Raw genomic sequence first — 23,491 nt, 5'->3', positions numbered from 1 at the left:
TACGTTTGAGAATCAAATCTCGCTGCGGTCGACTTTGCTTTCCAATTTCGGGTTCGATAAAATAGAGTACTAGACAAGTACTAGGGGTCGATTTAATCAACTCATTCCCAACTGCAAGAGTTCGGGCTTTGTGCCTATGTTAGAAACAATTATATTTTTGTTGTTGCTGTTTTAGATGATGAATATTTGTACTATTTTTAGTTTTACTGTTCGTATTTCCCATAACTTACATTAGAAGTTAAGTAGAAATTGTATTTCGTGCGTATACGTGCGTGTGCATGTAGATATATTCGTAGTTTAACATTGCAGTTATTTTTAGCGCAATGCTAAAACGTCACGTAAAGTTTGACTTTCACAAGCATTTATTATTTTAGCATTTGAGGACGTGCCTAACCGGATCCTTAAAGAAGTACCAATCGTATAATAAGATGTCAGATTTTTTTTTTTTAAGTATATCCGTCACCAGACGAAGACTGCTGTGGTTGTCATTGTCTTTCACTGAAACTTCGATACTAGAACGATTACCTGGTGACTTCGTGGATATGGAAATCATCGCTTTCACATTTTTCCTCATAAGAATTAAAAGGGATGGGGAGCTTTATCAAGGAAGAGAAACCAGGCTGAAACTCAGTTTGTTTGAAGCATACCACACTAGCCACTTAGAAATTACTTGCAAAAATAAAACGCAAAACAAAAACACTTTTAGCTGTCATATAATTTTGCATGATGCAAACTGACAAAAGTTACCAGAATAATATTAATTTAATACAGTTAATGTAAGAAGTAACGTAAATTAGAATACTTAACAGATACAAGACGCCTCTAATATTTTACACAGGGTGGCAGCGGGCGCTGTAGAGTAAACGGATGGTAAACGGATATTGCTACGTGGTTCTATACTCTGTTTAAAGATATTTCTCTTTTATATGTGCCGTTAATACTCTTGGGAAAGCCATGAACCTCATAAACTAGATGAAAACAGAAATTATTCTGTTCTATGTTTAAGAGATGAGGCATTATTTACATTATTTATATTTGATGGATATTTTGTCCTCATCTTGTTTGTTCTTAACACAACGTTTCGGTTGATATGCCCTCCAACCCTCATTAGGAGAAATTTCGAACCTGGGTTCTCATTCCTAAGGTACTTTTTCAATGTTGTTGTTGTTGTTATTATCATTATTATTATTATTATTATTATTATTATTATTATTATTATCATTATTATTATTACTATTATTAAGGTCACTGCCTGGAATCGAACTCGGAATCTTGGGGTTAGTAGCCCGCGCCTTTATCCACTACGCCATATGTCACGGGCATATGGCGTAGTGGTTAAAGGCGCGGGCTACTACAGGCAGTGACCTTAATAATAATAATAATAATAATAATAATAATAATAATAATAATAATAATAACAACAACAACATCGAAAAATACCTTAGGAATGAGAACCCAGGTTCGAAATTTTCCCCAAGATACCTGATGAAGGTTGGAGGGCATATCAGCCGAAACGTCGTGTTAACAACAAATAAAATGAGGACAAATATCCATCAAATATAAATAATTTAAATAATGCAAATAAGAAATAATTCTCTCTCTCTCTCTCTCTCTCTCTCTCTCTCTCTCTCTCTCTCTCTCTCTCTCACACACACACACACACACACACACACACACACACACACACACACACACACACACACACACACAAAGTTCAGAATTTAAATATCGTCAGGATTGACAATGTAATCATCGATTTCTAACATAGATACAAAGCCACAAGTTATAAAGGATATTTTTCAATTATATCAACAACAATAATTGACTGGTACTTCATTTTATCGACTCTAGAAAATTCACTATAAAATCGACATTGGCGGGATTCGATCTCAGAGCGTAAAGCAACGTCACTAAAATAGTGTTTTAACTAATATAAAAGATCGTTGATTCTATAAATCGATGCAACCAGTCAAAATATTATCAAACATTAAATTGAATTTTTTTTTATTTACTCAGAGCTGTCCTCTATCCGCCCCATTTATTTATGTTTTACAGTTGTTATATGGTGGAAAAAACCTCTGCAACAAAACTTCATCCGTTTTTTCATCTAGCCCAGAGACAAACACGTTGCAATTTTTAAGTACTGATTGTTAAACTCATCTCCAATTTAATCAATTATCAAACCTGATAGCACAATCGAGGCACACTGAGTGGCGGGTTCTTCAACTTTGTAGCAGTCTTCTCGTTTGAGAAAATCTTGTATATTTATATACAAGTCAATTTGTATTACTCCAGTCTATTATAAAATCTGTGGTAGAACTGAGCATTAATTGTTTCGTGAACTTTATCCACGGATTGAATTTTGTTTCATTTCTGCAAGTTTGTAATGGACAATTACCCACCCTGAAACATCGACAAGCGAGAGTGGTCAACCAGGGTATTCACCAGAAGGTCTGTTACAATTATATAAACCCCATCGATTCACAATTGTATACAATAAGTGGTAAGTATATCGTCTGCATCACTGAAAGTAAACGTCTGCATTTAGAGAGTTTTGAGTTACAATACAGCAATATTTTTACGTATATTACCAGATACTCCAAAATAGCTGTTCACATCTATATACATGATAGATTTGTAACACTGAGCTCTCTAATACACATATCAGTGAAAACAGCCTTCTACATTCAATGAAGTTTTGGATGCTTGGTGATGCTGTAATATGTTTATGTATATTATCAGTGAGTGGAGGACGTGGTTTAGTGGTTAGGGTGTCAGCATCATGATCGTAAGATTGTGGTTTCGATTCCTGGACCAGGCGACGCGTTGTGTTCTTGAACAAAACACCTCATTTCACGTTGCTCTAGTCCACTCAGCTGGCAAAAATGAGTAACGCTGCGGTGGACTGGCGTCCCGTCCAGCTAGGGAACACATACGCCATTGAAACCGGGAAACCGAGCCCATGAGCCTGGCTAGGCTTTAAAAGGACGCATTTATTATATAAAGCACAAATTTCAATCCCAATCAAGGGTTTTATTGCAACTGCCCAGCAAATGATGTTTATCTCTGTGTGTTTGCAAAACCAGACCCCTATAAGCAGTAACACGCAGAAAAAACCCCCTCAAAGGTATATGGGCAGAAGGCAGTTCAAGAGCGTTGAGGTTTCGTCAAAAGCAGAAGCCACACGTTGAAGCACTCCGTAGTTTCCACGCGCGACAGAGAACTAACTCTCTACCCAATATATTTAGGAAGAAGGACCTGTCACGTTAAGATAGAGAGGGTCGGACATCTTATGGCTGTTGGACTGTGTTGGACTGTGTTGAAGAGCAGTGACACTCTCGTCGATGTAAAACTGAGGTTTGGGATAACATCAAAGGTCCTCCTACAGATGAAACGGGTGACATAGAAAAGATCCCAGGCCTTATCCACTTATCCGAGGAGTGGAGTTGCGTGTTGCAGTTGAGGGTAAAAGGCCCAAGATACCACTTGTTCGATGCTGAAAACCACCTAACAGCTTTCTGTCAACAACGAAGTACAGGGATGAGGATACACGTATTAGTGCCAACACTACAGCCCCAACAACAACAGTATCGTAAAGAAGTAGTAGCAACAAAAACAACACAGACAACTACATCTATAATATCAACACCAGCAGCAGCAACATCAAGAGCAACGATACTAACAGAACTAAAACCCACCACCCTAGAAATTTTTCAACCAATTCTCTCTCTCTCTCTCTCTCTCTCTCTCTCTCTCTCCTGTTTGAAACACAAACACATAGAGGAACACACACACACGAAAACACGCTTCCACCTGTATCCACACCGAATCTTTCCGTCGTGGAAACCTCATCTTGCGAAGCTAGAAAACCAAGAAAATTAAAAAAAAGACAGTTAAAAAATAAAGCTACACGCTCTCTAAATGAAATACACAATCACAACAGCATCACCAAAAGCCACACTCATACTAAGCACAGATAACCTGGAGGTGGCGCTTAGAGAGGGCATTGCGACTGACGTGCTGGCGGCGAGATCATTGGCCTTTCGAAGCATGAAGATTGCATTGTCAGAGCTAGGGCACTTGCTCTAAGGCATGAAGAAACGAAAGCTGTTCGAAACACCACGATAACAGAAGTGCAACTTGGCAACGATTCGATGCTATTCGAGAGGGCTGTGTGATATTCGATTCCAAGTAGATGTATACGGCCCTTCGGAGTCGATAAAAGAAGTGCCAGTTAAGCACTGGGCTCAGTATAATCGGACTAACCCACTCCTCATAAAATGTCAGACCTTGCGTTTGTAATAGAAAGAATTATTGTAATAGAAAGAATTATTATTATAAAAACAAAACTTAAACACAATGTGACGAAGAATAACATCTACAAACAGTTTAAGATTGCTTCAGCTGGTCGATCGAAAACAAAAGCTATCTTATTACACGGATGTATATAAAATACGAACAGAAACTTTTAAAGAATATTTTATTTTCGTCATGGAAATCTTTGCGGCTCCACCTTTATTTACATATATTTGATTTCATCGACTGAAATTCCCTACTGTGATGCTTGCTATATCATCCTAGAATGTTTCCATTAGAAAGACAGCCGAGCGACAGCACATATTTCAGTCTTGAAAGTATAATGCTCTTAACCAGTGCCTTTACTTTCCAATGATACTTAATCGCAAAATATAGTTTATTCCACATCATTCATGGGGGTTTCAGTGAAATATATATTAAATATGATGCTATGCTACGAATACAGCGATAGATCTGTGTATGTTTATACGTGCGTGTGTGTATTTAAATAAACTGAGATAAGTTTCGGTCAGTATTGGCCTAATTTACTCATCATTTCTCTCTCCCTCTCTCTCTCTCTCTAATTTTGCGCGCGGTCCCAACTAAAATACTGACGTTAAGTGATTGCTCGTATTACGGAGATCATATCGTTGCTGTACCTTTCTTTGTTGGGAGAAAGCTGCGTATTGAATAAATGAAGCAAACTCACGACCTTCAATATTTATTGCCGGGCATAATACATTTGGTATTGGTTATTTACAATGAAAGATATTAATAATTGCCGACTGGAAGGATGGAAAACACTGCACCACGTCTATAGGAACTATTTATAGGATATTGCGTGAATGTTCAGAACTGGTCTGCCTGTGTAAAAGTCCGAGACTATCTGCTCAAGTGCCGGAAGTCATCTGCTTGGTGAGGTGTGTGAATCAGTCGGCTGCTCTCAACATTCTGTCTCGTGAACTGGACACCAATCAGTTTATATGTGGCAACAAGAGGGTAAATTCTAGAACACCAGAGAAGCAGTATTACGTCACGGCTTCACTCTGATTGGTCGGTTTATAGATCAATCTCGTGAAATTGTGGTGGCTCACTCGTAGTGCCTAACCGAGTAACTAACGGTTATGGTTCGACCCCCCCCCCCTCGTTACAATACTTTTGTAGCTTGTGGTATCTCACACCAAACAAAATATTGTAAAAATTGAGGTTCCCCAGGAGACAGCTACCAAATAAATAAATGAATAAGTGTCTTCATAAAATACCCAGAGTCTATTCTCTTCGACGGCACCGTGAACGCTGCGTACCATAAAGAAAATATTCCATCGGCGTTGCCCGAGTAAGACACCGTACTAAACGCCCACTACAGAAATGGAACACAAATCATGTAACGATGTTGCGTTACTACTTTTCTATCTCAGCTAACTCTGCTCTATTCAATACTATCCTGAACCAGATCAAGGAAGATGTCCCATAACCGTGAAGCGGTATCTGGAAAAATCCTACAACAAATGCAAGATCTCAGGATATGTTTGGGCAAGAATAGCTGTCTTGTGAGCGGATTCAAGTTTAGCTCCACTGTCTCATGTAGGCATATCAGTATTCACGGATATATAAATGTTCTATTTTTATAGCTGGGCATTGCCAGGTCTCTCTCTCTCTCTCTCTCTCTCTCTCTCTCTCTCTCTCTCTCTCTCTCTCGCTCTCTCTCTCTCTCTCGCTCTCTTATTTCTGTATTTTGAGATTCTAGAAGTAGCAGCTAAACCCTCATTCAATCAAATCTTACGGACAATTGTACATATGTATACATGTTTGTATAGGCTAACTCTGGAGCCTTTACTTGATATCTCACTCTGTTAGAAATAGCAGCCATATTACCCCCCTCCTCCAAAAAAAACTCACCCTCAACTGTTTCATATATCCATATGGGAAAAAAGAGAAGGAAGAGGAGAAAGAGAACACATGTGGTAAAGGACGACGCACAACCCACACTCACTCGGCTCCCACCCACACCCATTCTACCCCAACCACTCCTACAGATACCAACCCTCCCCATACCCCACCTGACATAAACACAAGAACAAACACAGGATCCCCAAATATCCCCACCCCGGCCCATGGATAAATTTGTTATATAACAGGAATAAAGAACATTGCAACAAGATAAAGCCATGGAACAAAGCAATAGTAGTGGACATAACAAGTGGAGGGTTGCCCGAGGACGTTTGCTGAGCAGTGGCGGACCCGGAGTACCTCTCAAGATTGATAAATTACGAATTAGAAACTGATTTCGATTGGTGGGTTACGAAAATGCACACCAGCAAAATACCTCAAAGAGTAAGTTATCCTTACATTTTAAAGGAACTGGACATAGACATTTTTCAAAAAAGTGGAAACTAGCTGTCATAAAGGCATTATCAATGGTAGTAAATTAAAAAAAAAAAGGTTGTATCAACAGGTTCAATGAAGACGCTCGGAGGTGGGGCCGAGCGGCTTCATTCCATCTTTTCATTATATTCAATTCATCTTTTCAATTCCTTTTGTTTTTTTGTCCCCACCTTGTGCTGTCCCCTCTATGTACGGCCTTCATGGCTAATTTCATGAAATGAAGAAGCTTGCTTCCGGTATAGCGTTTGTCAGTTGGATTGTTGGTTTTGTTTGTTACACACGTGTTTTTTTTTTGGGGGGGGGGTTGGCTGTCTTGGCGGTGCGACGTTTTTCCTCTTGTGTAATGGAGGGGCGCCGATTGAGGAGTTACGAAAGTTTGAATTGTTCTGTTTCAAACGTTGTAAACTGTCCTTCTTCGGACTTTGTATCGTCTGAGGATAAATAGTGGAGTGTCTAAAGAAGATAGACGAAGCAATGGAAATAAGGAATTATGCTGCAGCAACAAAAGAAAAAAGCGAAGACGTGAGGCTGGAAGATGTGAACAAGTTCAAGGGAATGCTTTAAAGGGAGGGGAACGAAGTAAAGGTGTTCCTCCCCCACAAAGAAGTTTTAAAGGCAGCAGTAGAAAGAACAATAATCTACTGAACATACTCAGTGGCTGCAAGGAAGATCGAGATCATGTCAACGACCCAAATAGAATTGGCACTGAGACCAATCTGGCAAGGGATTTCCTACCTTGCCAGAGGAAAGAAGTTTGGAACGGTGGAGGTACAGTTCAGAAAGGTAGCTACCGCCAGGCTGCACTCATCAACATCGCTGAAAACAAATGAGGCGGTTCTTCTACCCGTATACCTTAGGAGACGTACTTTCAGGGTTAGGGTGGAGGAAATACCCCCAGAAGTGGATGTAACCTGGCTGGTGGCTGCCATGGAGGAGAACACCCCATAGGAACTGGCAGGCACAAACCCTTGATATGGTAGTGCATAGAAGTTGCGGAAGAAGAAATTGAAAAGATGGCCGAGACCGTCACAGTCGGAGAGACAATATTGAAAGTCAGAGTGGAAGGGAGGATTCCTTGGTGCTATAAATGTGGCCTTTCAGACCACATTAGAGCGGATTGTCCTCCACCACTAGAAAAGGCTAAGAAGAGACAGAGTGGAAAAGTGATTGGTACTCCACTGCCCGTGGAGGAAAAACAAAGTGATGTGGCATCACAGACGAAAACAAGTACCAGCGTCGAGGAAGAGGAAGCGAATACCAGCTTAGAAATGGTGGGGAAAAAAGAGAAGAAAAAGGAGAAAGAGGACACACGTGGTAAAAGATGACCCCCAACCCACACCCACCCGGCCCCCACCTACATCCACTCTACCCAACCACTCCCTACAAACACCAACCCTCCCCATGACATAAAAACAAGTGCAAACACACAGGAGCCTCAAACTTACCCACCCCCACCCTCGAAGGAAGTACTCCAGTATGGCCGCAGTCAAATGACTGAAACAAGTAAAAGAAATATATATATATATATATATATATATATATATATATATATATATATATATATTTATATAATGTCACGGATACAGTCTGGTCAGTTTTGTCTCATCCGGCAGAATTGTAAATTCTGGAATTTCCTCCAGTTCTGGTGGTATGGCTTGAATTGTCGCCACACTAGTTTTGTACTTTTTTCTCTTCGAACTCCAGCAGTGTCACCTTCTCCTTCATATTGGAGTAAGCGGCTGCCAGAAGCCGTGAGTAAATTAAAAACATTCCGAGCCGAATCCGGGCGTGCAATCCTGAAATTTTGGATTCCTAAGTTTTCTTTACTGCAATTGTTTTCGCCGATTTTTTTTTTTACATGATTTTTTTCGACGAATATGATTCTGAAGGAAACAACTGCAACAAATTCTCCAAAACAAGTCAGAAATCTGTGTGCAGATCTTCCCATTCGAGGTAAGTTGCTTAAAAGTATATACTAGCTTAAAAGTCGCCCGATAGGCTACTTTCAGTTTCTGTCTACCATATCTATTCACGAGGCTTTGATCGACCCGAGGCTATAGTAGAAAACACTACTACTGAACCCGGAACTACGTGGTTGGGAAGTGAACTTCTTACCATACAGTGTATGTAGTTTTTTATGAAAACTGAAACTCAAGTCTCTTTTACAACAGGTATTGAGCACTTCTCTTTCATTCGTCCGACATTAAGCAACGTACATATGTGTGTGTGTACACAGACATACACGCACACACACACACGCACATATATATACACGTACATATATATATATATATACACATACATATATCTATATCTGTAGATATCTCTCTATATATATTTATGTATATTACAATTAAAAGGGTAAAGGTTTATCTATTTATTAATTTATTAATAAATTAACAATTAATAATTTTTACCAAGCCCTTCGGTATGTAAACACCATTATCGGTGGAGAACTCATTTAAAAGTTCTTATACATTTATAAACATAATTAAGGGATCAGCAAAACAATTGCTTCACCACATACCGAAGTTCAGTATGAACTTCGGTATGTGGTGAAGCAACTGTTTTGCTGATCCCTTAATTATGTTTATATTTATGTATATATATATATATATATATATATATATATATATATATATATATATATATATATATATATATATATAAAACACACACACACACACACACACACACACACAAATTAAAATGAATTGAAAACTGATTTCGGTCCGGTATTTTCTAAGTAGATTCAAATATAAAGTTCTTGCTGTTTTTTTGTTTTTTGTTTGTTTTTTTTAACTTCCGCCCTAAAACTGGAAGTAGTTCCGGCTAGAAAAGAACGGAAGTGCCGTTCACAGGATTTAACATTAGGTTGTACTGACCACTTCAGAAAAATGCCACCGAAAGGTCACTTTCGTTTTAGTACGTCTACTTTCCCTCTTTTATACTTGACTTATGATGTTAAGGACAAACACTAATGTTTAGGAGAACAGAAAAAAAAGAAAAGAAAATGAGAAAGAGAAGAAAAGGAGAAAGAAAGAAACACGTGACCTAGAAGTTAAAAGGAAATCCCATAAGAAATAGATTTAGTTATCTTGATTATTTTTGTACACTTTCATTCATTGAGATTTTCTGTAAGTTGTAGATATTTTATAAATATAGACAGAGTTTGACCTCATCAGGTCATGTCTTGTAAATCCTCATATCTGATTTGTCCATATTTCCACATACATACATACATACATATCTATCTATCTATCTATCTATCTATTTATTATATACACCCATACAAATATATACACATATGTACGTACATTCATACGTATATACATACACACATACATATGGGCATACATACATACATACATACATACATATAGTGTGTAGTAGTATGCGTGTGAGTGGTATGTATATATATATGTATACATACATACATACATACATACATACATACATACATACATACATACATACATAAACTCACACTGACAGTTATATATACACGATTTTGTCTTCGCATGCATACATTCAGTTATTTGTATGTATTTGTGTATATGTGTGTACGCGCGTGTATGCATCTGTCTGAGTTTGCACGCGTATGTGACGTGAAATCTTTTTCGATGAAATACTCTCGTACACATTCGCAGATACAAGTATACGCAAGTAGGTACTTTCGTACAGAAGCACCGACATGTACAAATTCATGCATATATTTTTTTATGTGTTTGTGTGTGTGTGTGTGTGTGTGTGTGTGTGTGTGTGTGTGTGTGTGTGTGTGTGTGTGTGTGTGTGTGTGTGTGTGTGTGTGTGCGTGTATGTGTATGCGTGCGTTCATGACTCAATGTGTTTTTATTGTTGCATGATTAGAAGCAGCTAGATAGATAGATAGATAGATAGATAGATAGATAGATAGATAGATAGATGAGTGGATGCTATATACTCGTCCACGCCCATATCTAGAGAATACACACACGTACACTGACTCTCCTGTATGTACAGCGCTGGATATTCAGTGGACGTGTATTGTTCTCTAATTTAATCCCATTGGTGTAAAAGAATAGCAAGGATCCCGTGATAATAGAAAAAGTGGAGACGTTTAGCAACAACAGCTGGCTTTATTTATAACGTTGCTTTCAAATTTAGTCGTTTTCCTATGAATGCTGTTGGACCACAAAAAAAAAAAACTGGGTCTCTGGATTCCCTTGTGACACATTCATGGCAAGAATATCTGTTAATTTTCATTGCAGACCTTTCCTTCAATTGTAGTTAGGCTTCAGAGATTTATTTTAGTGCTAGAATATGTCTTAACCGAACTTTTCAATCTCTGTATCTTGATAGTAATGGCACACAGCCTTGCCTGTGGGAGGTGTGCATAGACACATGCACTGTATTTATGTATGTAAGAATGTATATTCACCTCCAAAATTAAAGAGGATGTGTACTTCCGGCCAGCATATCTGAAGAGTCGTTAGTGTTGCCAAGTACAATAGCAGAAGCGAAACCAAAGGCTGCTTTCTAACAGATTGTATGCCATAGCCAGGACTATACTACTCGACAATTTATATATGTATAAAGGCAATCTTGATCTAACGTAACGTGGATGTTTCGTTAGAACATCGAGTACTGCGTTATTTACCTTGAAAGGAAATCTTGTATGGACGCATGATTCATAAAAGCAGACATTTATATCCACGTTTCGTTGGATATAAAAATTGCCTTTTGGTATTAATACTTCTGTCGCTTATAATTATTTTTAATAAGCCTGCTGGCTATTTGCAACATCAGTGCCTGAAAAGATACCGAAATTGTATATATCATTGGCAGTGAGATTCGACTGGTATACGATTATCGAGTGTCTGCCACTGAAGAGATCGGGTAGGCCGAAGTTAAGTGATTTGGCAATTCCGGCACTCGTTGCAGATTATTTACGTCTGCCAATGATGTGTGTGTGTGTGCGTGTGTGTGTGTTAGCCAAAAAAGTATATTTTGTTTCGCCTATGACTTTTCGGGAATTCTTTTGATGTATTCGGGGTTTATTAGCATTATTTGGGGCCATATGGCGATTCACTTATCGCGGTTTATTCCTTACGCTTACGTTGATTCCTCCGTGGTGCTGTTTTGCATTTATAATAAAATAAATATATACAAATTATAAAAATAATAAATATATATATATATATATATATATATATATATATATATATATATATATATATATATATATATATATATACAGTACAGTACTGTTTCCACTTAGCGGATTTTTACCTATCGCGTGGGGTTTTGGAAACGTAACAACCACGATAGTCGAGGGATTACTGTAGAACCTTATTTGGGGTTTATTAGTGAAATTCGCTCTATGATCCTGTTGTGAGTGGATTCAAGAATTCAGTTTACCATCATTTTTAGGTTGGTAGTCGTGTTTTTTTTTTCTTTTTGGTTAACATTGTGGAATGCGCGCGCGCGTGTATGTGTGTGTGTGTGTGTGTGTGTGCGCGCGCGCGCGTGTTCTTTAGTAACTGTATTGGAGATTGACCTTTGACAAGTTTTGTCTATTTCTTATAAGTTTTTGTTTGTTTTGTACCGAATGAGATGTAATCTGTTGACTTGCCTTCATTCTATTTTTTCTCTCATCAAAAAGCTTCTGGGATGAAAGGTTACTCATCCTAAATTCGATCATTCTGGTTGCTGGAATAGATCCTCTTTAATTTAAATTATCAGTCTACTTAAAAAGAGGCTCCCTTTTTTTTTTTTTTTTTTTTTTCTTGCAGAGACAAAACTATTCTTGGTTTAACGTGATCCTCTGAAGAAGTTGAAACTCAACAAAACACATTGTTATGACTAGGATGAAAATAAAAATGTGCCCACAAAAATCCCTCCTAAATGACAGACCGGGTTGTTGGTAAAAGAACAACAACACTCAAACAACTGAGACTGGAACACTTTCCAAAGGACGTGGAGGACTTTGGGTTTGCCGAAAACTGAAAATGTTCACGTCTCACTTCGAAAGATCCACGAGTTAGTTGGCTATTATTTTAGATCAAATCTGTTGTTTGCAAACTGTAGAAGACGGAACGTGATTTAAGTCAAGTATAAGTCAAGGGCTGCCCTGATCGTCCTTAAATGATAGTTTCTAATCCATTTACGGGTGGATGCCTTTGCTTATGTATCTGTACTGTATTAAATTTTCTGCATGGCTTTCATTTTATATGAGGCCTTTGCTATCCCCACTGATATTATATATGTACACCCACCAACCACACTAAATTCTCTCAAACCACATTCTGCTGTCTAAACAATGAACGGACACAATGTGGTCTTGGCCCCCCAAAAAAAAAAAAGACTAGTTGATTCAACAAGAAAGATGCACAGAAATGTCATACACTACTTGGGTTCCTTGAAATATACAGTTAAATAAAGTAACATCTGTTATCAAAATGGAGTGGATTATCCTCCACCATTACATATAGTAACAGCTATGATAATAACTACCGTAAAGCAATGTGTAAAATACGATAAGCGGTGTCTAAAATACCAAATATTACCATCAGAACGAAAAAACTCTAAACTGCTTGAAACGCTCTATCTCATTATAGAATATATGTTCAACCATTTAAGCTGAGTGGAATAAATTCCACCATCATTCATTAGCATAATGCTGTTTAAAACTGTTTACAATGTCATTCGCGACTAAAGCTCTTCCTCTTTCACATACTCTTCCCTTTCTTTAAGCGGTAGTCTATAACGTAACAGTTGTACATTCAACATTGACCAATCTTCTTTTACCAATAATTCCTATCCTGAGCCTATAAAAGGGATGATCTCGTTCTGTGACTGTCTGAATTTTGAGAATTTTAAGGTCTTTCCCTGGACCTTAAAGCAGTCTTGTTCCGACTGACCAGATTTCTCTTGAGGAGCCCTGTCCTTATCCCTAGCAATATCAGCAGCTTCATTAATTCATATTTACCGATCCTCGTTAACTTCAAATATTTGTTTTTCGTGAAGCTCATCCATTTCATAAGTCATATTTTCGTGATTCAAAATAATGGTCCGTGGTTTATTGTGGCTTCTTAGAAATATTTTCTATTAAAATTAATCAAACTTTCAGAGAAACCGTTGTTTTATAGTTGTGAGACATAGTCAATAACCGTTCTGTTCTATAGCTGTGAGACAATAGCAAAAGCGTTAAACGCAAGACATCGCCGTTTTATACTTTGTACTTGGAAGTTGGATATTTTTCCTTTTTTTTTTTATTTTCAAAAAAGTAAGCCATGAAGGACAAATTGCAAGAACGTAGATTTCCTAGTTGGTAGCGTTTTACGTTTTAACAGATTAATTTTTATATGTCAATCGTCATTAGAGTTTAGGGAGACATAAGCATCCATTATTCTGTAAGGTGTTATTCACCGCCAGAGCTTTCTATATAAGGTCATTTCCCGCCAGTATTTTGTCAAATACTGTTCCTCACCGGTACTTTGTTAAAAAATATATATTAAAAAAATAAGTACATCTAGTACTTTTCGGGTACACTCCGTCAATCTTCACTAGAACACAACCCACGACAAATGTTCTGTAGAATAGTAACCACAGTCAGTGTTCTATTGAATATTACTCACCATCATATGAAAAATTTGTTTGAAATACTATCTGACTGCAGAGTTTTTTTGTGTGGTCTTCTATTTTGCCTAAAATTGCTATAAACAGCCGGTTGGTAGCTAAATACATTACTTGACTTGTAACTTTGAAAAAGATTCGTACTGATGGAGTCAGAGAAAGAAAAGCAGAGAGCGTGAAAGAGAGAGAGAGAGAGAGAGGAGGGATGGCTATCAACTAGTATCATATTTAATACATGTCTGCATATGACATAGAAATTAGGTCATGTGATTGCCACAAACAACCATAATTAGTCATGTGACAAGCAACAGCTTCTATATGCGAATGTCACTCAGCATGCTTCTTAGTGCGAGACGTATATGATACTGTTGACAATCGGTACGAAGTTTAACGTAGAAAGACGAGTTCTTGTTCGGTTTTTATTATCAAACTTGTTCCGCCTGTTTACGTTTTAAACTGTTATTGGAAATGCATGAACACAGTAGCTTTTCTTATCGCAAAAATTAAAGATCAGTGAGATACAATAGTGATGATGATGATGATGATGATGATGATGATGATGATGATGATGGTGGTGGTGTGGTGGTGGTGGTGGTGGTGGTGGTGGTGGTGGTGGTGGTGGTTGGTGATGATGATGACGATGATGGTGGTGGTGGCGGTAGAAGAGGCAACAACGGATGGTGGTGGTGGTGGTGGTGGTGGTGGCAACGGAGGTTTTAATGCTCTCATTTCTGGACTGGGATGGTGCTGCCCCGCCGCACACACAAACATCCTGAAATGTATCCAGAAAACAGTCACACGGCCTATTAGCATAAATTTACTCACGCTTCAGCCTCTGGCCCAGAGGCGCATTTTCTCCTCTTTTGACAAATTTCTACCGCTTCTATAAAGGTCTCTGTCCATCGGACCTAACTGGGCTCATATCACATGCATTCAGGTTTTTCCAACCTACTCGTCTCCCCTCTTCCTATCACTCTTGTTGTATGTATTCAGCCTCACTAGGCCTCGCACTAATCACTAAGATCAGTCCTTCCTTACCAGAACGTTGATCCCCAGGAATTTCTTCTCTGCCAATATCTTGTCTGCATGTGTTGACTAAGAAAGGTTCAATATTAACTTAAATAGCATCACTCTCAACAAGTCAAGGAGGGCACGCAAACGCATAAACACTTGGCCCCTTCCTCCGAACACAAGTAAAACAAAACCCCTCTTTTTTGATTCGTGGTGTCGTTGTTGTTATTCAATCTTAGCTTATAACTCCGATCAATACAACATTCAGTACAGAAATATGGTGCGCACACGCACGCATGCGCGCGCACGCACACACACACACACACACACACACACTCTCTCTCTCTCTCTCTCTCGCTCTCTCTCTCTCTCTCTCTCTCTCTCTCTCTCTCTCTCTCTCTCTCTCTCTCTCTCTCTCTCTCTCTCTCTCGTTGAATCCGGATCGCACCGATTTGCGTGAATCGGATACAAGTATTTTTTTTTTCTTATCAGAATGAGTTGCTGATTTTATACTGGACACTAAAGTGAAACTGGGAGGCGCAATGGCCCAGTGGTTAGGGCAGCGGACTCACGGTCATAGGATCGCGGTTTCAATTCTCAGACCGGGCGTTGTGAGTGTTTATTGAGCAAAAACACCTAAAGCTCCACGAGGCTCCGGCAGGGGATGGTGGCGAACCCTGCTGTACTCTTTCACCACAACTTTCTTTCACTCTTACTTCCTGTTTCTGTTGTGCCTGTAATTCAAAGGGTCAGCCTTGTCACACTGTGTCACGCTGAATATCCCCGACGTTAAGAGTACACGTGTCTGTGGAGTGCTCAGCCACTTGCACGTTAATTTCACGATCAGGCTGTTCCGTTGATCGGATCAACTGGAACCCTTGACGTCGTAAGCGACGGAGTGCCAACAACAAAGTGAAACTGACTGCGAAGGAAAAGTTTTGGTGCCAACCAAGTCACACAGTCAGCTTATCTCCACTTATTTGTGCTTACAACTCAGTTGGCCCTATCATCTTTTAATATTTGAAATTGAAGATAATTACTTCTCTACTGTATAAGATTTACTGCTTCTAACATTCGTTTTAGATAATTGATAAAGTTCATTTGCCGTGATAAATGTCAGATGTGCATTTATGAGTATTTATACACCTGTGTGCACATGGATGCAGGTGTGTGCGCGCGCGTGCGTATCTTGTAACTGGGCGTTTGCATATTATGCCCTAAATCATCATCTTCTTTCTTGGTCTCGTTTAATCTATTATTGTGACTTAATCTCTGTTCAATTTATTATTGTGTTTAATTCGGTCTAAGCTATTATTGTGGCTTTATGTCAACATTTTGTTCGAGGTATTGTAATTATCTGTCTTCAAGTCCTTTTCTTCTACTATAACTTAACCTGTTTCCTTAACTGTAATTCTTTTCGCAATTGTGAGGCTCACACACACACGCACGCACACACACACACATACAGGTATATAACAAAACTAGAAATTGGAAATTTTGGGGTATCATTTATTCACTATTACACGTGTTTCATTTACTAACAGGAACTACTAAGTTTTATATGTTAGATAGACATGTAAGGAATTTCTTATTATATTTCTTCAGACAGAGAAATCAAATAATACAACTGGAATTTACCCTACCTGCCCATATAATATATATGTATACATATGGTCCCTACTAACATCCTGGCTTTTCTCCTTCGTACATTGTATCTTTATGTCTTCTCACCCTCTCACATAGAACTTGTTTGGCCATACCTCTCCCCACTCCTAAATAAATCGTTGTATTCTACAATTCTCATGGTGAATAAACTTTATAATCTTCCAAATTTTATACCCAGTAATTCTTGTCAATACAGACCATCCCAGGTTTCTTTGATTTTCGATTTTACCCTATTTTAATATTAAATTTTAGATTTAAGGCGGTGAGCTTGCAGAATTCTTGGCAAACCGGGCAAAATGCTTAGCGGCATTTCGTCTCTTTACGTTCTGAGTTCAAATTCAGCCGGTGCCGACTTTGCTTTTCATCTTTTCGGGGTCGATAAAATAAGTACTAGTTGAACACCGGGGTCGATGTAATCGACTTACCCCTACCCCAGAAATTACTGGCTTTGTGCTAAATTTTGTAATCAATTTTAAATATTTGATCCTTGTAATTAAATTTTATATTATTGTTGATTTGAGATTTTTTTTTACGCAGAACTAATCTTTAAAAGCTTATTATCTCACTGAACATTTTATGATTTTCCGTTTTTTAAATTAATATGATCTGAAAGAAAAGCATGGTGGTAAAATAGCTTCTATGTCTTTTCAATACAACAGAAAGAGCAAACTGGAAACGAAATATTGTACACAACGAAATAGCACAGAACTGTGCTCGGTATTGCAATAGCAATACTACTACTACCACTACTACTAATAATAATAATATGATGGTGGTGGTGGTGGTTAAAAAAATGGAATGTTTGTTTGCATTGTAAGCATATAAATGTTATAAGATTCTTGTGGATTTACTGATGACTATTATCACTAACAAATTTTACAGTTGACCGTATATATCTGTCTGAAATAACATGAAAATTAGAGATAAACATATTTCTTTCCTTGTTATTTTTTGTATAAAGTAAAATTGATCCTGTGTAGACTAGACTGAATGAAGAAAATTCTATGGAATAAAATATGTAAAAGCAAAATAAAATACATGTTGAAGACTGAACTAACAGAATAACTTTTGCTCTAGTAATTCTGAATTTTAATAATTAAAATTTGAATATAAATATCTTTTTTATAAATAATCAAAACTAGAAAAATTTGTCAACGTTGAATATTCAACTTAATATTTTATTTACATTATTTACATTTGGCGGGGTTTTGTCTTCATTTTGTTTGTTGTTAACACAACATTTCGGCTGATATACCCTCCAACCTTCATCAGGTGTCTTGGGGAAATTTCGAACCTGGGTTCTCATTCCTAAGGTATTTTTTCAATGTTATTATTATTATTATTATTATTATTATTCAGGTCACTGCCTGGAATCGAAATCAGAATCTTGGGGTTAATAGCCCACGCTCTCAACCACTACGCCATATGCCCGTAGGTTACTAACCCCAAGATTCCGAGTTCGATTCCAGGCAGTGACCTGAATAATAATAATAATAATAATAATAATAATAATAGCATTGAAAAAATACCTTAGGAATGAGAACCCAGGTTCGAAATTTCCCCAAGACACCTGATGAAGGCTGGAGGGTATATCAGCCGAAGCATTGTGTTAACAACAAACAAGATGAGGACAAATATCCGTCAAATGTAAATAATGTAAATAATGTACATAATTCTTCATCTCTTAAATATAGAACTGTATTGATATTTTGTCTACCTTAATGCGGCGAGCTGGCAGAATTGTTACTGCGCCGGTCAAAATGCTATTGGTATTTCGTCTGTCTTCGTGTTCTGAGTTCTAATTCCGCCGACATCTATTTTGACTTTAATCCTTTCAGGATCGATAAAATAAGTATCAGTTAAGTTCTAGTGTCGATGTAATCGACTCCCCGCAAACGCCGGACGAAATTCCTGGCATTGGGCCAAAATTTAAAACTAATCCACCTGAAATATACCAGCGAAAACTGCGTTTAGAGAATAAGAACAACTAGGCGAAATGGTTTACATTTCGCATTTTAACAGCAACACTGCGTTTTTCTGCAATCCATGGTGAAGATAATTAACTCTCAGTAGCCACAATTTGTAGTTCTGATGCACTGAGTACAATTGCTTAATTCGATAAATTGATACCGCGCTTAGGAAGCGGAAAAATCTGTCTCACATTCCTCATTAACTTGACGTTTTCAGAAACTGAAGATAATACACATGCTTGAAGCTCAGTAAACCAAACCAATGAAATCCTCTTTGATGTATCTGCGAATGTCACTGTAATGAAATAATACGTTAACGGTTTTTTTTTGTTTTGTTTTTGTTTCATGGCTTTGCACTCATGAAACAGCTTGCTAGAAATAGCAACAATGTCTCCCTCAAGTTATGATCTTCTGTCGTAAAAAGCATAAATTTTTAAAGATACACTGTGTCTGGGATCAAAACAAATAAATAAATAAAAATAAAATGGCCAATAGTTACGGCTACAAACCTTTTGCTCGAAGTTCTATTGAATCAGAGTTGACCTTGGGTTAACAACAATAACAACGGCAACTGTCACGTTAATATTGGTTTCAAATTTTAGCACAAGGCCAGCAAGTTCGGAGAGGGGCTCAGTCAATTACATCAACCCCAGTATTCAACTGGTACTTACTTTATCGATCCTAAAAGGGATGAAAGATAAAGTCGACCTCGGCGGAATTTGAACTCAGAATGTAAAGACGGACAAAATGCGCTAAGTATATTGCCCGACGTGCTAACGACTCTGACCAGCTCACCGCTTATTGTAAAACCATTATCTCATCTTTGAAAACAGTCCTGCGGAAATGTTAACCAATTGATAAAGCAACAATAATTAACACAAACACCTAACAGCCTTTCTATAATAAACAGAAGGCCCCAAATTTTGTCGGAAGGGAATAAGTCGATTAATGGACCTCAGTGCTCAACTGGTACTTATTTTATCGACTCCAAAAAGATGAAAGGCAAAGTCGACCTCGATAGAATTTGAACTCAGAACACAAAGACGGATTAAATGCCACTAAGCATGCTGTCCGGTTCCTTACAAACAACTTATATCAGTTTCAAATTTTGGCACAAGGCTAACACGTTCGAGAGAGGGTTACACTGACCGCAGTGCTCAACTAGCTCTTATTTTACCGACCCTAAAAGGATGAAAGGTAAACTCGACCTCAGCGGCATTTGAAACAAACACCTAATATCGACAACAAACTAGAACAGTTGTCTTTCTATTTTTTCTTCTTTCATTCTGACGAGAAATTCATAAAAATCTTTGTAAACACTTCAAAATTAATGAGTCATAGACCCGCAAAAATTTAATATCCAAAAGGTCACTAAAAATAAAGCCTTCTTTTCTTTTTCTTTTGATGATAAGTTGTACAATAAAAAGAAAACGATATATTTTTTTTACTTGTGACCATTTTGAATAGTTTGTTTACAGGGCTTCACATATTTTCGTTTGCTGTTTCACTTTATGTGACTGACTTCTCCAACGTTTTGATGGATGGTTTCTCATGCACGTGACTGAATATGGAGACTGAAAATAGATTAAGATTTATATGTACACACAAATTTAAGAATTCCATAGAATATGTTATATATATATATATATATACACACACATATATAACATACATACATGTATATAACTATATATATATAGAGAGAGAGATAACACACTTATATGTATGTGTGTGTTTATACGTATCTATGTATGTACATACATGCATTATTGAGGTTATTTTCGCAGAACAGCATAACTTCTCTGTCCATACAGCCAGGACTAAGTTGTTTATTTCATTTTATTTTATTTTTACTTCATGGTATTTCTTCGAACACTTGGAATTTTAGATTATAAATAATTTTTAATGAAGTTATTTTAAATATAAATAGAATTAGAGTTTCACAAGACTATTATCTATTTAGCATACCCATTCTTTATTTTAAAATGTAACACGAGTCAAAGAGGACGCGTCTACGTGGTCGCTCGACCTGCAGGAAATGGCAGCCAAAACGTCTCGCAAATTATACCTAGCATCTTCAAGAAAAAAAGAGGAAAACAACTATCATTTGTAGGTGATGTATAACGGATTCGTGACCAGGGATCGAAACCTCTGTCCTCACGTCCGTTTCTATTGTTCTCCGATTGTGCACTTAAAATTCATTTGTTTAACCTGTAAAATTTATTATCATCTGAGATGAAAAAGCTTTGCACTTAGAGAAGCCCATTCAGTTCTAATTCCAGTGACCAAGTTAGACTTTAATACAGGCTATATATTAACAACACGTTATAAAAAAAAAGATTTAAAAAAACAGTCTGTTCCTTCAGTGACTTTCAGACAGTTTTCTTTTGGTAACTTTGCCGAGACTTTGTTTTCACACACACATACGTGCGCCTGCATTCTCAGTCTAAGAAATGTCTTTTGCGAGAGCCTTCTATCCTTTTCGTTCCTCCTTCTACACATTAGTGGATTGCTATAAGGAATGGACAAGAGATTTTCAATGTAAACAAACTGTCATCCACAATACAAACTCTTTTGAACTTTTCCAATTCGTTGCAGTTGTGTAATTACTTAATAATTAAATAAAATCTGTTATATGTGTAGACTATCTTTTGTCAATTTAATACATCCAGAAATTATTTATTTGTCGCATCTTAATCTCCACTTATTACACGTTTATATTACTTTACCATCTTAATTTAACTTTGATATTAAAGTCATCGCGTTCAGTTTTCTAATTATTACGTATAATGTAACTATTTTATCGATCCGGTGAAACAGACGACCTTTCATCCATCCATTTTCTCTACCCACCTTTTCTTGGAGGATCGTATGGGCAGAGGCCTCGGGTACATCTTCTATACGGTTCTATCAAAATAACCATCTTATATCTTTATTGCCCACAAGGGGCTAAACATAGAGGGGACAAACAAGGACAGACAAAGGGATTAAGTCGATTACGTCGACCCCAGTGCGTAACTGGTACTAAATTTATCAACCCCGAATGGATGAAAGGCAAAGTCGACCTCGGCGGAATTTGAACTCAGAACGTAACGGCAGACGAAATACCGCTATGCATTTCGCCCGGCGTGCTAACGTTTCTGCCAGCTCGCCGCAAAATAACCATCGTTAGGCTTTCTGGCTGGATTCCCAAGCTTGACCAGATGAGGTTCTAGATATTACCCAAACATTTCGTTCTTGGTCTAGCACTATGTTTCCTGCCGGTTGGTTCGAACTGTTTTGCGAAAAAGTAGCGACTCGACCTTGAGAGACTCTCTGACCTCCATGTTACGAACACTGTCGAGTAACGTTACGCCCAGAGATCCTCGGTCATTATCTTGCTGTGGTCATTCAGGCAGACCATTGCTGAGACTAGGTACGAAAACGAATTGAAGATATCGAGACTGGCTTTTTCACCTACCTCTTCTGGCTCATTACCGCGCCTTCTGCTTCCTATCCTTCGTCAATACGGCCCCGAAATACTGAAACTTCTCCACTTGTGTCAGTGATGTTCCACTAGCATTCAGAGTGTACTGAGAAAATTTTCTCGAGAAGACCAAAGTCTCAGTCTTTGCAACACTAAATCTCATCCCCGCATTGCAGGACTTGGCAGCGAACTCATTCAGTTTATGCTGAATATCATCTTCTGGTGAAGCAAGTAGCTCCATGTCATGTGCAAATACCAGCCGACCACTCCTACACCCACCAATTGTGACCCACTTCCACAACGGCTGTACATACCAATCCAGTTCACAAAAGTAGGAGTGACAATACGTAATCCTGCCGAAGTCAAACAGGCTCAAAGGTTTCGTCTTAGCGTCATCTACACGAACACAAACATCTTAGCATTCGACTAGGAATTTCACACCAAACAGAACTTGTTCCGTGATTTCAAACTCCTGCAAGACTCTCTTCAGCATTCCTGCAGCATGCGATCATAGCCTTTATGCGATCTACAAAACAAGCTTACATTTCTTGGCAATATTTCCACGATTTCTCGAAGACCTACTGTAGAGTGTAGAGTTGGTTGTGTCGCGGAAGCCTTATTTTTCTTCAGTAAGCTTAGGCTTCACAGTTTTCCTAGCACAGACTTTACTGGGAAAAGCTGAAGATGGAGATTTCTTTGTAATTAGAGCATTCTCTCCCTCTCTCTCTCTCTCTCTCTCTCTCTCTCTCTCTCTCTCTCTCTCTCTCTCTTTATCTCTTTCCCTCTCCCTCTCTTTCTCTCTCTCTCTCTCTCTATCTATTTCTCTCTCTTCTTTTTCTCCTTCCTTTTGTAAAAATTGGGATTATTACTCCCGATTGCCGGAGGTAACATTATACAAATCTCATTCGAAGACAAACATCAGACTACGATCATATTGATGACGGAGGCCACTACCACCACTACCAACAACAATCACAAATTCAACAGCAACAATGTCTTTCAGAACTCATCAATGGCAACGGGCGCCGGTTTCAGATACTTGTGGCAAATGGATCATTATAGCCTAGGTCAAAGGGAAAAC

At 38.0% G+C, this 23,491-nt stretch overlaps 2 long non-coding RNA genes across 2 annotated transcripts in view; one reads left to right on the top strand and one right to left on the bottom strand.

The window, feature by feature from the left end:
• The window catches only part of LOC149136533 (uncharacterized), a 120,441-nt gene that overhangs the window by 41,907 nt on the left and 55,043 nt on the right, over positions 1-23,491 (top strand). The gene's annotated exons all lie outside the window — the stretch shown is intronic.
• Positions 18,903-21,025, bottom strand: LOC149136534 (uncharacterized). The gene is made up of 2 exons (XR_016240909.1): positions 20,706-21,025; positions 18,903-20,518 (listed from the first exon to the last, which is right to left on the bottom strand). It is a non-coding gene; the product is annotated as an uncharacterized LOC149136534 (long non-coding RNA).

Source organism: Octopus bimaculoides, chromosome 3 (genome assembly GCF_046866305.1).
Source record: "Octopus bimaculoides isolate indiv1 chromosome 3, ASM4686630v1, whole genome shotgun sequence".
Lineage (NCBI taxonomy): Eukaryota > Metazoa > Mollusca > Cephalopoda > Octopoda > Octopodidae > Octopus > Octopus bimaculoides.
This window is presented reverse-complemented; position numbering and strand designations above follow the sequence as displayed.